Here is a 13,540-nt window from a genome sequence, read left to right as displayed (position 1 = left end):
TTTGTGCTTTCACTAGACTTTTTCCATGGCAGCAAAACAGCTTCTAACTCTTCAAACTTGATGATTTCCCTCAGTCCATATGATTGAGATTTTCCACAGAAAAATCCTGGACTGCTGATTGTTCCTCCTTTGTCTAGCAATCCCTCTCCTATTTACTCTCCAGACTCCTGAAGTGCAAGGCTTTTGATGAGTCCTGTCTCATGAACAATAGGTAGAATGTTTTGTACTTAAGTTAAAAGCTTGAAGGCCTAGACATCCAAAATCTGGCAGAATATCCAAGCACTTGCATTATCAATTAACGTGGTTTTTTTGGTAAGTTTACCTTCCTAGGTAAACTTACCAAAAATACGTATACCAAGAGGAGGAATGGAGAGAAGCTAAAGATGTACTTTCATGTAGGATCATGCTCAGATCTCTTCTTTGCTATAGCCCATGACTTTGAGCAAGGGACTTGTTGGAAGTGGAGTCATCCCTCTTGAATCAGTAGACCTGTACTGATGGATATAATTTGAAGTCTTGTCTCAGTCTCTGCTTTAGAAAGTTCATTTCTCTGCCTTGAAGCCTGTGATGTATAAGCTCTGCTGGCTGCCTCCAAGATGCTTTATGGAGGGATTCCTGCTCTGCTAAACTGTCTGGGAAAGTGTTAGCATGGACTCTGCACTGCTGCTGATCAGCAGGAGCCTGTGGGCAGGGGACTGATGAGGGCATCTCTAGTGATTCTGATGTTTTACATTGCACAAACCAAACTTCAGTGAGTCCATCAGTAGAATGAATCCTGGAGATGTAGCCTGGATGGAAATAGTCTAAACCAACTTTTATGCATCACTGCACCTGTGAGAACTTTCATTGCAAGAAAGAATTGGTGATGATCGAATAATTTCTATGATCACCTGTGATTTGTAATAAAAAAAGCCCAAAAGCCACCACCAAATATATATTTTAAAGGAAGAAAGGATTTAAAGAATGAAGAACAAGCTTAGTGGGTTTTTTGCACAATTGTGGCCTGTGTAATAATGCAGATGTGTCTGGATATGCTTCATTCTGCCAGTAAAGGTGGTTTTGTGGTGTGCTGACCCAAAATAATTGTATATTGATTGGATGAGAAGATAAAACTGGTATGGGGGAGGAGAGGATAGCAAGTCCTTATTTCAGTTGCTGGGTTAAGGATTTGGAGCCAGTCAGTTCTCTGGTGCTGGGACAGGACACCACAGGTTTATCTGCCTGGCAAGCTTGGATGTGTCCCAAGACATCTCTGGTATGTCCCTAGGGAGCAAAGTCATTCCAGGTGATGAAGAGATGTGTCCCTGTGGCATGCAGCTGTGTCAGGAGAGGATTAGGTTGGGTATTAGGAAAAGGATTTTCATTCAGGGGGTGGTCCAGCACTGGCACAGGCTCCCCAGGGTAGGGGTCACAGCACCAAGCCTGACAGAGCTCAAGAAATGTTTGGTCAATGCTCTTGGGCACAGGGTGTGCAGGGCCAGGAGTTGGACTCAGTGATCATTGTGGGTCCCTTCCAACTCAGGATATTCTGTGATTCTGTGATCTGGAATGGGAGCTGAGGTTTGCAGTTCTCTGGCAGTGCTGTGCCATCTCACCCTAGCCTGTGGGTTCCAGGGACTGCAGCAGGAAGGCTCCTTTGTCACTTTTAGCAGGCACTTTTTGCAAGCAGAATTGCCCTTGCACTTGCTAGGACTTGCCAAGATCCATGTCCCAGGGAAAGCAGCAGCAGCTGGAAATGAGAATTCATGGGCATCTGTCTGCTTGGGTTCACAGCTCCTGGGCAGTGCATGGATGCTGCTCTCCCACAGAGGAGCTCATGCTGAGGGGAATGAACAGTGATAAAGCTTCAGCTTTCCCAAGGGCACAGAAAATTCAGTAGATACAGTTCTGGCCAATGCAAAACTTCTATGCATTTAGGCTGGATTTAGTTGAACTAACATCAGGCAAGTGTGTTGTACATCCAGATCACTGAAGTTTTTCATTTTGACACTTCTCAAGTGGAATATGTTCCCTTTGTCAGGCTAAAGTCACAGAGAAGTGTTCTGGCCAATGCAAAACTTCTATGCATTTAGGCTGGATTTAGTTGAACTAACATCAGGCCAGTGTTTTTTACATCCAGATCATTGAAGTGATTCATTCTGATACTTCTCAATGGAATATATTCCTTTTGTCAGTCTAAAGTCACAGAGAAGGGGTACCAATTGCAGCACCAAAATGGAAATGGGAATGCCTGAGCTGCACTCCCTGTGTGTTTGCTCTGAGATCTCTGTCCTTCTGGTCTAGTTTTAAAAGGAGAGCTCTTTTAAAAGGAGTTTTGGGCTTCCTGTAGCCCAGGGAGTCAGGCCTCTCTTCAGGAGGAGGGAGCTGATGGCTTAAACACATACTGTGAAGTAGAAGACAAGATGTTCTGTATTTCAGGGGACTGTGCAAGCCATGGAGCTGTTGGAAGAAAAGGTGAGTGCTGTTGCTTCTGGTCTGTTTCATAATGAACTCCCCTTGAGATTTTTGCCTTTTGCTGTCTAAAATATCTGAAAATGCCATTAACTCCCTATTTCTTTAGTGGAATTGTTAGTGAGTTCATGGCAGTATACCAGATCAAGCACCAGGGGAAGTGTTGGTTGCTCTGATGGGAGTTTGCTTTCAGGAAAGGTGTGAGAATATAGACTATTTACAAACACCTAAGTGCAGTCAGCATATTCCGCTCTTTTCCTTGAGACTTTCTCCTGTCCCATGCACACTCACTTGCTATAATTTCAGCTAATGTGTTTTCTCTTTCCTGTGATCAACTCCTATCTGACACCTGTTGCTATTAAATATTTGCTGTGTTCCTCTTCTGAAGGCTGGGTGGCTGCAATGTCAGCAGGAAAAATTACAAGTGTACATGTACTATTTGGCAGGCAGCAATCTCAGAAATACTGCAGTGGTCTGGAGCTGTCCCATGGTACAAACACATATTTTATTCAGCCCATAAGTGAGAAATGGTCTCATTTTCCAATGTAAATATAAAGATATTAATGGAGGAGTCTACTGAACACAAACAAGGAGGGAGGTTCAGTGAAATTAACATTAATACATGCAAATGATGGTTTTCCCCAACACCAATTTAATGGTATATTTTGGAAGACTGTTTGAAACCAAGAACCTAATAAGATCCATGAAGGACGTGAGAAATGGTCTCATTTTCCAATGTAAATATAAAGATATTAATGGAGGAGTCTACTGAACACAAACAAGGAGGGAGGTTCAGTGAAATTAACATTAATGATGTTTTTTTCCAACACCAATTTAATGGTACATTTTGGAAGACTGTTGGAAGCCAAGAAGCTAATAAGATCCATATAGCAACTGGGTATTTAGGCAGTTACCAGGAATATATGATTTACCATAATTCACAACAGATTTGGAAAGAATATATAATCAATTTTACTGTGCCTGAGCAGTTCTTGCCCTGATAGAGACTGGATCCATTTTTTCACACCAAGATGCTACAGAGTTCCTTGTGCTCTCTTCAATGTGTGTTTTTTGCCAAGAGAGAGAGGGACTGCTTGTCTGGTTTTGCATGTTTCATCACTGGCTTTAAGTATTAAGCCAGAGATCCACTTCCAGCAAACTTTAAGGTCTCAGCTTTAGCTGTAATGCTGGCTGTGTGCCACAGACTGCCTAATTGATCTGCTAATGATTTGGCTTTTCAGTGCTCACAGCATGGAAGCCACTTTCAATAACATAGCAAAGTCTTTTGCTATCCAGGATGCTCAGAGCTGCAGAACATCCTGATAAGCTGTGGAAACTTGTGTAGAAGAGAGTCAAGCCTGAAAAATTGGCTGGTCAGCATGTTTTACAGATCCTGGTCATAGGAGCCTGTCGGGAAGGTGGTCTGGGATCAGGGTGCAGCATGGGAGGAGATCTCGAGCTGACTGCAGGGGTGTCACCAGCAGACAGCCAGGAGCACCCCCATGGGACCTGCAGGTGGAGGGAAACAGGGCAGTGATGGGTAAACACTGGGCACAGCTTTATATAATGGCACAAACATTGGATTGCATGGACAAATGAAGGGCTCTGTTGGCTCCAGGGAAGATTTGTCTCTTGGCTCCTTTAGGTGCTGCGTAAGGTGTTGCTAGCCTGAATGCAGCCAGGGGCACGTAGCAGTCACAGGGCAGTGCAGGCTGAAGTCAAACCTTGCTGAAGGAGCAGGCAAAGGAATGAGCATCTAAAGAAGGGGAAAGAAGGCACCAACTGGTGCGCCACATATAGCACATGGCTGACTTAGCACTTGTGTCCTTCTGCTCAAGGTTTTCTAATTCTGTCCCAGGCGATGTCAGCGTCCCCCAGCAACTGGCAGCAGCACATACAAGGCGTTCCCTGGAGAGCTGGGGAGTGGCTGTCAGCCCCTGCCCTGCCCCGGGAGGGCTGCCTGCAGGGGAGCAGCTTCCTGAAGGTGTGGCTGCTTCTCAGCCTTGCCCAGGTGACTTGGGGGCTCCCTTCAGTCTCAGTTTTGGGCAGCTCACCTTCCTCGTGCCATTATTCCCCGTGGAAGAAAGTGCCACCCAAGTGCTCTTTGCTTTCCACTGTCCTGTAAAGCTTCCAGTCATTTTCTTGGCACCTCATTTTCCTCGGCATGAGCATCAGCTTATAGATCACTGAGCAACCAGGCTCTGAAATGCAAGGGCCTGGCTAAATGTAACAACAGTGTGCATGGACAGAGGGCAATGGAGGCAGAATGTGAGCATCCAGTCCCACAGACAGGACTCTCTACCAAGGACAGCACTAGCTGGCAGGCCTGGAAGGGTACTGTGTAGTCTGAAACATAACCATCAGGCACTGCATAAGATGTTAAATTCTGCATGCTGTCTCACACTGCACAGGATAAAATTCCCTTGGTGCTGCTTTGGGCAACTGGGATTCCTGTGTCTTCAGAGCTCCACAGCCTACACGTGAGCTGCAGAGATTCTCTTGCCTTTTCTTCTCTTTTCCCTGGATCATGCAGCAGAGGATTTAAATTACTGCCATTTACAATGATCTGTCTTTCCCGGATCCCATATTACTCTACTAGAAGATGGAGTGACTCCAGGCTTGGAAAGGGCACAGAAAGATAGCTCAGTGTCAGGCCCAGATTCCCCACATACCTGCATTGCCTGGGAGGTTTCATTGTGACTTATGGGGCATCAGCCTCTTTTTTCACTTTTTTTCTTCTCCCTCACTTTTGACATGAAGCACTCCAGCTCTTGAGTCAGACCAGGAACTAAAGGACTAACTGGCTTAATGGGATGTGGTTTAAGTTTTGCTGGTTTCTGTTAGGGATCAACTGGGCTTGAAATCTAACAAAACCCTAAGGTCATATCTGTTTTTAGGAAGCCTGGTGCTTTCACAATCTAGACCTCATTTTCCCTTTAGTCACTAGTAAGATTTCTCAATGAGGTATGGATAGCTTTCAACACATGGAGCTTGGAGATATGAGCATCATTCTCTGAGATCATATGTTCTCTGTCCTTGTCACTGGAATCCTGTCTTTGCCAAGCACACAGTCTGCATTTGCTTAAAGCTAAAAGCCCAGACACTCCAAAATGCATTTAATACACTGGAACACCCTGTTTTCTAATTACCTGCATGATTCTTGCTGTTGTGTTAGAATTTAAGTGGTATGTAGCTCAGTCTCATACAAACATTGAGATATCCCAGCAAGAACAAAGCTGTAGGAAATTTTTTTCAGCTATTTCCATATTTAGCAGTAAGTACTTTGGATTTATGAAACCTGTATAGGTTTCAAATAATATTTGTGCATTTTGAATCATACCCATGAAGATGATCATCTTTGGGGAGAGATGGCCATAACTGCATTACCATATAATCATTCACATTATACATATCTCAGAAAGCTGTTTTAAGATTGCAAGTAGCATTGTCAAGGCTTATTAAGCCCTGATAGAGGTCCCTACAAATATCTAGAATGTATCTGTACCACAGTTGTCTGAGAGGACACAAATGAACATAAAGCATTTGATGAGCTCCCCTTTTCTCAAGAATCACTATGATAATGTTTCTAAGCATACTGTAAAATGTAAAAATGTCTGTATTTACAGAATTGACATGGAAAGATGCAGCTGACAGTTTGGGCTGGAGGTTTGGGAGGTTAATGTGTCTGGTGGCAGCGTTCCCTGTGGCACTCCCAGCTGTGGCATCCCTCTGTAGTTGATCCTGTTCCTTTGGTCCAGCCTCCCAGCCATCCCAGCTCAGTGCTCTCTCTGAACTGACATTGTTCTGTACCATTAACAGGTGCTTTCTGATGGCACTGTCCCTCTTGTTCCAGCAGCATGTTCCTTCCCAGTGCTAAGCCCATGGCTGGAGAGGTGTCTTCCCCCCAGCAGGCAAAGCAGGCTGCAGGCAGGGCCTGTCAGGCTTTTCTTGCACCTCTCAGGGCCAAAGAGCCTCCTTTCAAAAATGTGACAAGATGACAATGTGGGCCCCCTTAATGCTTTTAGTGGGAGAGGGGAGATTCAGAAACCAGTCATGCAAGGTCAGAGAGCACACCATGACCTTCCTCTTTTTCAAGGAGGCAGGAAGGTCTCACTGCAGCCAGCCACACAAGGGAAGAACCTGGCCAAGCTGTTTAAAACCAGCTGTGATGGAGCTTGGCCACTTGTGCTGTGCTCTTAATGTTTGTGTGTTCACTCTGTGTGTGAAAACAAACTTGGTGAAGCACTGCAAAATCTTCCCAACGAAGCTGTTCCTCAGTGCAAGCCTGTTTTTTGGGGAGCAGTGATGTAGATGTAAGAAATGTCTCTCCTTCAGGGTCTGTCAAGCTGCTGTGCTGGCTCTAAATAGACTGCTGCTGCTGCACTCCTAATTTAGCTGTAGGCAGGCAAGTGACATGGTAAAGCTCAAGAATGTCACTTTGCTTCTTGTGTGACCTATGAGATCAGAGGTTTTTAGGAGATGTGACTCTTGCAGAAAGTGCTGCTGGATACAGGAGGTGGAAATCCTGTGGGACTGGGCAATATGTCAGAACACAAGGGATAAAGAACCCCTGGGAGGGTCTCTGGCTTTAGGGAGTGACTGAACACCTTGAACACCCCACAGAAGCTTTGCTTGTGCTGCCTGGAGTTTGGCAGCCAGTGCAGGCTGCCTATACCTCTGCCTGCAGCCCTTGCAGCTATTACCTCTAAAGCTGCAATTTCATGTAAGACACATGTAATCAGGTGTTTGGTGGTCTTCTAAGTGAAATATAAACCAGGATTATATATCAGCCACTTCTGTTTGAATGGCTAGCCCTGAGAGCTTTTCTCCTGCTTGTTAAACTTCTGTCACAGTCAGATATTTGCAATATGAGACGCTTCAGAGCTGCCACCACGAGGCTGATGACATATTTTAGAAGACTGTTACTCCCAAAAGTAGTTCAAACATGCCTGGTATTGTTATTGAATACTTTTCCCCAAACTCATCATCCCAAGCAACTCCATTAAACTGATAGAACTACAACAGTTGGCTGTGGGCTGCTCTGTGTGCATGTGCAGGTTTTCAACACTTTGCTTAGGAGGTTACTTCTACCTTTCTGCTTGAGAAATATTAGATCCTACAAGTGGGAACAGGAAGTGCAGCTGAACCCTAAGTGTCAAAGCTGATTTGGGTGGTTGTTTATAGCAAAGACAGTTTAAGTCACAGTGGTCAGTACAGTGGAAGGCAGCTTCACTTCTGTAGTTTTGGGGGCTGTAGAATAGGTGGGAGATTGGGTCCTGAAAGGTTATGCTGCCATGCAAGAGTTGTCTAACACAAAACCCAATGTCATGGCTTTTTAAATTAGTTGTGCTGCAGTGAATGCAAGCCAGCTCACCTCCTCCAGAATAATTTCTGAAATTGTTTCATGTGTGTTCATTTTTGATTTGTCCTTGTGAATCTTACATATATGTAATGACTGATTAAGTTATTTTATTAATTTTTTTTGTGTTTAAGTGAGTTAGCAGGGACAAAGGTGATTGGTTAGATTTAAATTTTGGGGACTTAGTATAGCAGTTTTAAAAAGATAACCATCTTCTAGTTCCAGTGCTGTTCCCTGCAATGAATGTGCAGGTTTATTACAGTAAAATCATATTGAGATAATTGGGGGATGTGAGAATCAGGGCATCTGGGAGTGTGGCTGTGGCTATCTAACCTTTCCCTTGCTGGATGTGTCTTCCAAATGATGGGAAGCATTGTAATGTTAGCAGCCTCCTGCCAGCGCCTCTCTTCTTCCTCTTCCTGACTTGAGTGTCAGTTTAGCTCAGCCTTTACAGGGCACCTTGAAATGGAGGGATGTTCTATGTTTAATAATGGCATAATAACCAATCCTGAGAGGTGTGAGGCTGGAATATCACATTTGTGCCTGCTGTTGTTGGGGGTATCTGTCTTCCAGTTGTGGTTTTCATGATCTGAAAGGAATTGAGACCCCCAGCTTCTTGTAAAATTAGATTATGTTTCTTCAGAGCATCACTGTAGTCTCTTCCATTTTCTCCTTGCATCACCTTTTCCTTTTTCTTTTCTGTTTTTTTTTAACCTTCTTGCAGTTCCCTTTTGTTGCCATTATGGAGGCAGAATTTTTATCCCTCCCTTTGAAAGGATATTTGCAATTTTTACAAAGATTTTGTCTAGTGTTTTTATAATTTTAGCAGTAATTAAAGAACCATAATCAACTCTGTCTGCTGTGGGTTTTAACACTTAATACAACTATGCTGTTAATCCTGGTTAGCATGTTTGCTTCTCTGTCTGAGGGTGGTGAATACTGAAAAGCACCTTGCCTCCACTCCCAGTGCATGTAATTTAGCAGATCTGCTTGCTTCACAGCAGAGTTCAAAACTATCATTCCTCAGTTCCTAATTAACTTGACAAGTGTTTCTCACCCCACAGTCCTATCCTTTCAAAAGGAAGGAGAAACCTGAAGACACATCACAGTTGTGAACCCTTGTGGTCTGCCTGCTGCTGGGAGGGGAGGAGCAATGTTTGCTGCAGGGGGATTAAACAGCTGAGGAAAACAGCCCAGCAGAAAGTGGCAGGGGCAGCTCCTGGGAGAAGATATCTCCCAGGAGGAATGTGTTGTTGGCAGCTTCAGGCACTGAGGGTTTGTTTTCCCTCTAATGCAGACCTGCTTTCCCCATCAGCCTTTGCTCAGTAACGAGGATGGTAATTGTTATTTATTGGACAAGGATTTCAGTAGTCACAAGTGATTTTGAGAGACTTTGTCTTGGGTTTTCAAAAAATGATGTACATTCTCCTCTTAAAAACAAACCAAACCACCCTGTGGCCTCCTTTCATGGGTTTTTAAGGTGAACATCCTCCAAATCGAAGTGTCTCAACTCACTTCATTTTGAAAATCAGTTACTACAGATAGATTTGTAAAGAGCAAGTGATGGCTAAGTCTGTTTCTAATGTCTCTGGAGCCCCAAGAACATGAATTATGCTGTACATTGTGTGTTGCATGATTAGGATTTAAACTAAGGAGGAAAAGATCCTAATGGGAAACAGTGGTAAGAAGAGGTTCCAAGCTGGCACAAACACAGGCAGGCAGTCTGGTAAGTGGGTTCAAGGGAGAGCTAGGAAACTGTGTAAACACAGAATTTTGGTACCCTTCAGTGCCTTGAAATGGTGTCATCTGCAAATACTGGGATGCTGAATTGGTGGGAACAGTTAAACAAGGGTCTGGCACAACTTCTTCTGTTCTGACTTTTGGGGGCAATTCAAGTCTGCTCAGTGGCCAGATCATGGGGCCTGAATCCCATCCCATGAGACAAAAGAAAGTGCTCAACCCCTGTGGAAAGCAAAGATATGGGGAATTTCATTACTTCCACTTTAAGATCACAGTTCAGTTTGTTGTCCAGTTCTCTCTTCCAGGCTTTGAAAATTCTTCTAATATGCCTTTGTTTTTTCTTAATGCATTTAGTCCCAGAAGGAGGATGGTGCTTTTCACCTTTCTATAGCCATTGCAAACTGCCAGTTGGATTTTTGTGTGTTGTCTTTTCTTCCAGCCCTAAATTTGTGCCCATGCAAGGCTTCCAGCCCTGTGTCACATCTAAAGGTTGTGTCCAGTGATTTAGCTGTGTCACAGACAGGTAGAAACATTATAAAAGAAAGCTCTCATAAAATGAGGCATGCTCTGCTAAATTATAGTGGAAGAGGCAGCTGTTCCTCTGGGAAATCCAGTGGAGAAAGCCATGCTGGTATTCCAGAGTTCAAGATTATAACCAGGTAGGAATGCTTGTCTGCTCCCACTGGGTGGAGCATCTTACAATGGGATGCTGTGGTTCTCATCAGTCACACAGTGACACTCAATAGCCTGTTATCAGCAGATGTCTCCCCAGAGGGAGGAGTGGGTGTGGAAGAGATAAGGCGAGCTGCCCACTGAACAGGAGACAACTGCCCTACAGATGGCAAATAGAATACATCTTGCCTTGCAATCTGGGACAGCATTGCTGGCTGACAGCAGTGAGATTTTCTGCCCAACTTTACCCCTCTAGCTGAAATGGCAGGCCTGGCCAGAGGCAAGGAGAGAAGAGTTCTAAAGGGCTGGCTAAAGTTCTAAAGGCTGGCCAGCTAAAGGGCTGGCAGCTGTCTGAGATTCACAGAATTCACTGAATGACTGGGTTGGAAGAGATCTCCAAGATCATTGAGTCAAACCCATGCCCCAACACCTCAACTAAACCCTGGCACCCAGTGCCACAATCCAGGGTTTTTTAAACACATCCAGGGATGGTGACTCCACCACCTCCCTGAGCAGGCCATTCCAGAACTTTATCACTCTTTCAGTGAAAGAATTTTCCTAATATCCAACCTATATTTCCCTTGGCACAGCTTGAGACTCTGACCTCTCATTCTGTCAGTACTGCCTGGAGAAAGAGACCAACCCCACCTGATAGAACCACGTTTCAGGGAGCTGTAGAGAGTGATAAGGGCACCCCTGAGTCTCCTTTTCTCCAGGGTGAACACCCCCAACTTGTGGGGTTTCCCCAGAGATGTGGCATTCTACCTTCTTTCTGATCACTGTGAATCCAGCCTGAGCTCATCTTCTTGCCATGGTAGTACTTTCCTGACTTTATTACAGGGAATAATCAATGGCAGAGCATGATGATAATGGGTTAATCAGATGAGAAATTATTCACTCATTTCTTCATTTGGGAAAGGAATTACTTCTGTGAAGACTTTTAGTTTCCCAGACTCTCACATGACTCAGGCATAATATTGTACTCATAGCATTAATTTTGCATTGCTTTGTTCTGTATTTCTATGTTAGGAGTTTTAGGTACTGATTTCTTCCTCAGCAGCTTTTAAGCATTTTCTAAGTGTAGTAAAAATGTTACTCTTTGCAGCGTGACAAATGCAAAAGAAGCATCTTCAGATTTCAAGCTCTAATTGGAGTCTCTCTGTGATGTGCCACGTCCAGAAATAATGAGAAACTGCATCAGAGATGCTGGAAAATGAGCAAAAGAAATGAGAGAAAATCATAGCAGAGAGCAGCCAAATGACTCATTGGAAGAGCCCCAGCTTGGCTCTTCTGCTCATTTGCAGACAGAGGAAGGAGACTTGTCTGCTGTGTCCAAGGCAAGGCTGTCTCATCTGGGCACCTTTCAAACCACCTCCAGACCTCTTCTCTAAGTTTCTTTCCTTTTCATGAAATGAAAATATTTAGGGAATTGTCAGAGTGTTATGTAGAGATGTTATAAGCTTGAGTCTAACCTTCAGTGGGTTAGACCTCCAGCCACCCTAAGTGGATAGAGGCTTTCTCCTAGTTCCTAGAGGGGTTCTCAAAGCTGCCTTCAAAAGTGGTTTGGGGGTACTGTGTTGAGCTGATTGGACAGAGGAGACAGTGGGACCCCCTCTGGAAATGATGTGTCTGCCGTTCTCCTAGTTCCTAGAGGGGTTCTCAAAGCTGCCTTCAAAAGTGGTTTGGGGTACTGTGTTGAGCTGATTGGACAAAGGAGACAGTGGAACCCCCTCTGGAAATGATGTGTTTGCACGGGGCTTTTGAGGAACCTGGTCTAGTGGAAGATGTCCCTGCCATGTTAGGGGGTTGGAACAACCTGGTCTAGTGGAAGGTGTCCCTGCCACATCAGGGGGTTGGAACAAGATAAACTTTAAGGTCCCTTTCAACCCAAACTATTCTGGCATTCTGTGACTTTCCTCTCAGACCAGAAGTGGTGGCAGGATGGCATGTAAAACTTCCATCACTGAATCATTAAAGGACTCGGCTCTGCATGGGCACACCATGAACCACTTACAGTTGAAAATGAGTTGAGGTTAGTAATGTAGGAGGGTTTTCTCTTTTCCAAATGGTGCAATTAATTGGGGAATTTGTCCATCATATATCTAAGGAACATCCAAACAGCATGTGAATTGTTAAAGAGTTTTTTTCTGGTATATCTAATCTATTTTCTAACTGAATACTTTGACTGTAACCTCCATGGTCTGAGTAATGTGATTCAGTCTTCTTGGCCTGGTTTCCTAAGAAGGTGAGGCTCTGGTATTTGCCTTCCTTGTCCATATTCCTGTATTCTCTCAGTGATATCTTTTACTACTTTATTTTTTCCCTCTAATTCCAGCAAAAAATAGAAAGAAGGAGGGAAATTTGTAGGAAGGTGGTTGTCTTCCTTATAGGTTTTGTGACAATTGCAGCTGGGAGGAGTCCCAAATCAGGCCCTCTTGCAGTAAAATACCTTTCATATTTAAACCACTAAAAGCATGTCAGACCATATTTCTCTTATTACAGAGAAAGTCCATTTCCCTCTTGCTGATACCATCTGTCCCAAATCTGGGCTATGGGGACTAAGTGCTAATATCATTCTCCTGGGAGTAGTAATTCCACACTGAATGCATAGACTGTTCAGTGGAAGGTTAAGTGATTATTAGAATAAGTCAATGAGATTACTGCTGCTGAAAACCAGGGAACTGGCATTGTGAATATAATAAAAGAGGATGATGAATGATGATTGTTCTGCTTTAAAAAGGGTCTGTGTGCTCCCAAGCCCCAGATTCATGTGTACTCATTTGGGATCCCTACATTAGACTGTCTTCTCCATATGCTTGTAAAGCCAGGGGTCAGCCCTGCTGGAACAGGATATTTCCCAGCCTTGGGGGAGTATAAACACCTTGGATTTATCCCCTGTGATGATGAACCACCAGGGGTTCCCAAAAGCTTCCACTGGCAACTTCCCCCTTCTGGTCTGGAGCCCAGCTTCTTGCAGATGAATTTATCAGGCTTGCAAGTATTAACACTGCAACCTAATGGGGTGGCGAGCCCAATTCTGGGAACTGCTGTGCTGTTTCTGGGTGTGGCTGTCACCTAATTGCCACCTGCTGTAGCTGTCACCCAGGTGGGGTTTGTCCTCTTTCCCATGGTGATAAATGAGCTACGAATTCCCAACAAAGGTATCCTCAGATGTAGGATATACTTTCATTTAAAGTTTGTATTTTATGGTGATTTTCTTGGAGTGTCTCAAAGTTTATTTCTGGAGGTGTGTCTCTATTTTTCTAGTCACTTATATAAATCTGATCAATCTCTTCCTGTCCACTAATGGGATTGTCA

The sequence above is a fragment of the Passer montanus genome, unplaced genomic scaffold (genome assembly GCF_014805655.1).
Source record: "Passer montanus isolate IOZ18808 unplaced genomic scaffold, ASM1480565v1 scaffold66, whole genome shotgun sequence".
NCBI lineage: Eukaryota > Metazoa > Chordata > Aves > Passeriformes > Passeridae > Passer > Passer montanus.
Note: the sequence above shows the minus strand (reverse complement) of the source record.